Source organism: Bidens hawaiensis, unplaced genomic scaffold, assembly GCF_021521415.1.
Source record: "Bidens hawaiensis isolate Kalapana, Puna unplaced genomic scaffold, B.hawaiensis_p1.1 tig00000702_1, whole genome shotgun sequence".
Classification (NCBI taxonomy): domain Eukaryota; kingdom Viridiplantae; phylum Streptophyta; class Magnoliopsida; order Asterales; family Asteraceae; genus Bidens; species Bidens hawaiensis.
The window spans coordinates 4,607,187-4,612,191 of NW_027491042.1; the positions used below are offsets into that span (position 1 = coordinate 4,607,187).

The 5,005-nt window shown below is 34.5% G+C and overlaps 1 pseudogene; it reads left to right on the forward strand.

Moving 5' to 3' along the window:
• Positions 1-877: 877 nt before the first annotated feature.
• Positions 878-4,671, forward strand: LOC143532658 (disease resistance protein At4g27190-like; annotated as a pseudogene).
• Positions 4,672-5,005: the final 334 nt, after the last annotated feature.

Below are 5,005 nucleotides of genomic sequence, written 5' to 3' on the forward strand. Positions count from 1 at the left end.
GGCCAAATGACCTAGCCTCCAGAAACTTCCGTGTTTTTGAACTCGTTGCACCTTATCCCGAAGATATGTCGTTGGTCGACAGTTAGAGAACATGACTTCGTTTAGTTTATCGCCTTTTATAGTTATAATTATATATATAATTAGTAATTTTTTTCATATCCCGATGACATGTTGGGAAAACCTTTCACATGCATGACACGGGTTCTTGTGTACTAGAAGAAAAGCAAAACTGAAATTAAATTAGACCATCCCAACGACATGTTGTCAAGAAACTTTTAAAATGGTGTCTAATGAAATCTGGATTCCCGATAACCTATCATGAGGGCATGTTGTCGGTTGCCCCAAATCATATTTTTTTTAAAAGCCTATAACACAATGACATGTGTCGTCGGCATATATGGGATCAACGAGTCAGGGTAATTTTTTTGTAGGCAATAAGATTTTTTCATTCATCACCTGTTACGTTCAAGCGTATGTTTGATTGTTTGCTATACCATTCATTGCGTAACAAACTAACATACAATCTATGGAAGAAGAGACCACACCCGATTCTTAAGGCATCCATAGAAAAATTATTTGATAGGAAAATGAAAAAAATCGCTTATAAATAAAAAATTAACACAATAACTTATTAGTTGAATGATAATGATCTTAGAAAGAACATATAAAAATAAATAAAGATATATTTATATTTTCTAATGTATACTTTACTTGTTTTTGAGCACCCTAAAAAGTGTTGGTATGTTTCACACTTGCACATGTCCCTTCTTTGAAATCCTAAGTTCTTTCCGTGTCAATGAGACGTTCAATTAAAAGAAAGGCATAAGGTTCTTTTCGAATATAATAATCCAGCATTTCTTGAATATGTTTCCATTTTATACCTCTATTTGCTTCATTTCTTCATTTTGCATACCATTCACATATAATCCATTATCCTCGTCATCTTACTTAATTTCCTTATTAAATTTGCATACTTGGTTTTTGTTGATGGTGTAACAGTCTCCTATCTGTCTAACATGTTATTCTTTTAAACTACGGTCTTTTTCCATCCAAAGTCCAAACAGAAAAAGAATGGAGGAGGTCGTTAGTTTCATGGCTGGAAAAGTAGTGACCTCCATGTGTAATGTGGCCAAAAAGGAGGTAGGCTACATGTGGAATAGCTTTGAAAATGTTGAGCAATTAAAAATGGAAACTAAAAACCTCAAATATATGATGGGAAGGGTTCAACAACGAATAGATTATGCTGAATCTAATAAAGAGAGACTCCTAGAAGGCGTTGAAGACTGGGTGAGTACAGCAGCTACTCTAATATCGGAAGCTACAAAGATTATTGATGAAGAAGCGAAAGCCAAGAAGACATGCTTCAACCTACGATTGTGTGCCAATTTGCACACCCTTCATCGTTATAGTAAAATGGCAATAAAAATAACTTCTGCTCTTTCGAAGCACCAAGAATATGGTGATCGAAGTTTTAAACAGTCTGTTTCCATTCCTGCTCGCACCCAAGATATAGCAGACCTCTTCGTAATAAAAAATATTGAAAATACAATAAATACCCGTCCCACACCAGAATCACCAAATCTCTACCAAAGTGAAAATATTGAATATATCGATACCCGTCCGGCCTCAGGATCAGCCAACTTCGACCAAAAGAAAAATCTTGAAAATATTGATACACGTCCCACACCACAATTTGTGAGCATCTACCAAAGAAAAAATCTTGAAAATATAGATACACACAAGTCGACTTTGAAGGAGATAATTCAAGCTATAGAAGACAACAACATACAAATAGTTGGTATAAGTGGTTTGGGAGGTGTAGGTAAAACTACCCTAGCTAATGAAGTTGCTGCCGAGATGAAGAATGTATTTACAGATATTGTGTTCGTAACAGTCTCACAAACCACTGATGTAAAACGGATTAAAGAAAAGCTTCAAGTAACAACAACAAGAATACTCAATAGAGAGATGGTTCTAATTATCCTAGATGACGTGTGGGAGGAACTGAACCTAGAGGAATTGGGCATTCGATGTGGGAGTGACTACATGAATTGCAAATTACTGCTTACATCAAGAAATAGGGATGTGTGTGAGGCAATGAATGCACATAAGCATGTTCATGTAAATCCTTTAAAAGGAAAAGAAGCATGGACCCTTTTTGAACGTGTTGTTGGTAAAACTGAATGGGATGATACATTGAAGCAAGTTGCGTTGGAGATTGTTCAAGAATGTTGTGGATTGCCACTTTATTTTCAAGTTGTAGGAAACGCTTTGAAAGATAAAGAAATTAAAAGATGGGAGGCAGCACTTTGTCAACTGCAATGTAAGGTTGGTGGGGATGACGTCTACAATAAGAAAGGAATAATGCCACTAAAGCTAGGCTACGACTGTCTGGAAGATGAAGTAACAAAATCATGCTTCTTATTATGTAGTATGTTCCCTGAAGATGGAGCCATTGCTCTTGAAACATTGACTTACTGCGGGTTAGGTCTAGGGATATTTAATAATCCTGAGAGGGTTGAAGAGGTTGTTGACTCCCTTGAATCATCTTTCTTGTTATCTCCCGGAGATGAAGATGCAAAAGAAAAATCATTCAAAATGCACGACCTTGTTCGTTATATGGCATTGATAATTACTTCTAAAGGTAATGAAAAGTTTTAGGTACAGTCTCGAAGAGGTATGAAAGAATGGAAACCCAATAAACACTTGGAAAGCTACAAGAAGATATCGCTGATGGAAAATAAAATAAGTAAGCTTTCTAATCATGAACTTTCTTTTCCACACCTTGATACTTTCCTGTCACAAGATAACGAATTTTCAACCATTCCTAAAGAATTCTTTCGAGGCATGGAAAAACTTAAAGTTTTAGATGTGTCGGGTAACGACATTTTAAATCTCCCACAATCACTAAAGCAACTCAAAGAACTCCGCATGCTAGATCTAAGTGGAAACAAAACTCTTCATCAAATTTCTATAATTGGCGAGTTAAGATGCCTTGAGATTTTAAAGATCAGAGGGACTAAAATTAATAAATTTACAATAGAGATAAGGCGGTTAACAAAATTAAGAGTCCTAGATCTAAGTGGAAATAAATTTCTTTGTGAAAATTATATACTTGGGAAGTTAACATGCCTAGAGATTCTAAGACTTAGAAGTACTAAAATTACAACAATCCTACAGAAATCAGTCAATTAAACAAATTGAAGTTGCTAGATGTTTACTCTTGTGAATATCTATCTTATATAGCACCAGGTGTCATATCAAAGCTCATTAGGTTGGAAGAGTTGTATGTTCAGTTGAATAAGGAGGGGACTTGTAAATTTCTTGTGGAACTAAGTGAATTGAGGTCACTCAAAATTTTGCATTTACTAGTTCCTGAATTGCATTATATTCCTTATGATTTCCACTTTGAATCTTTGAAAGAATTTCACATTAAGGACAATATTATTAGGTATCAAACACATCCCTATAAACATGTTCTACAATTTTCAAAAAGTAGCTCGAGGTCCGCTATGGCAATTATGAAACTGATTCAGGTAAGTGAAATGTTACTATTGTGGAATATTGACGATTTGGAAAACATTCTACCAGACCTTTATCAAGATGGTTTAGGGGAATTAAGGTATATTGAATTGGTGGAGTGTGATAATGTTACAAGATTGGTGCAAGAATGTAGCCTTGATACAATGCAAACTAGTGTTTCATTGAATGCAATTAGTCATATGAAAACAAAGCGAAAGTTTTTTTTCTAAAGTGGAAGAAATTGAGTTGAAATATTTGGATAGCTTGGTTCTTCTATGGGATTGCCCACATCAATATATCAGCTTTTGTAATCTAGTGAAAATCAAAATTGAATATTGCCCATCCTTATTGCAGTTATTCCCTTTAAGTGAAGCACAAGGACTTGTCAATCTAAGAAATTTACATATTTCTCATTGTGACAATTTGGCAGTAGTCGTTTCATCTGATGAAGAGAAAACTAGAAGTGAAACTGTACCGACAGAACATGATGCTTATATCGTGTTACATGTTAAGGTAATCCACCTTCGTAATCTTCTCAAACTCAAGAGCATCTACTCAGGGCGTCATATCATTAAATATCCATCTTTGATGTTTATGAGAGTGGAAGATTGTCCTAGGATGAAGAGATGGGGTAATGGCGACAATCATCTACCAAAGCTCAACATCACAAAAGATAATACAACAATACACAATCAGGTATGAAAATGCATATCCTAATGAACCACTAACAGTATTAATATTGTTTGGTTGAGTGGATTAACTTATTATTTTTTACAAATGAATGGAAACTTGAGGATTTTAATCTATAAGCTCACTTAAGTTTGATAACCAACAAATATCATTTGTATAATGTTTAATTTGTGTAGATAAATGTCTTAGAAGATAAATTAAGGACAATGCATAGGGATCATCAAGCACGGGAAGAGGAGTTGCTTGCACAACTGGAGGCTAACCAGAAGCGTGTCGAAGACCTCCAAGTGCAATTGACTGAGTTAGCTGCAAACTTGGCGGACCAGACCCGACTAAGTGAGAAGTTTAACGCTTTTATCCACCAACACCACTAAGGACTTCTTGTTATTGTATGTACATATTTTTTTTATTCATTTCAGACGCATTATTTTGATTTACAATAAATTGTCAATAGTTTTCTTTATCTTTTCATTAGAAAAAAGTATATTATTGAATTGTTTCTTTAAGAGTGATGATACTAATATAGGTAACCAGTTGGTTATATTTGTCGTTGCTTCAACAATGAATATCATTTTGGCGATTCGTTAATGAAGCATCTATCGATAGTCCGTAAGTAAGGTATATTAGTGACCCCATATTGAAATGTTTATGTTGGAAATAACCCATTAATATGGTCTTATGAATTGCATTACTTGATGGTAGTAATTTATTAAAACATTGATTAGTTTAAGGGCAATTGAGATTTCCCTTCAAGTACCTTTAATTTAGAATACAAGGAGTATTCATAACTCAT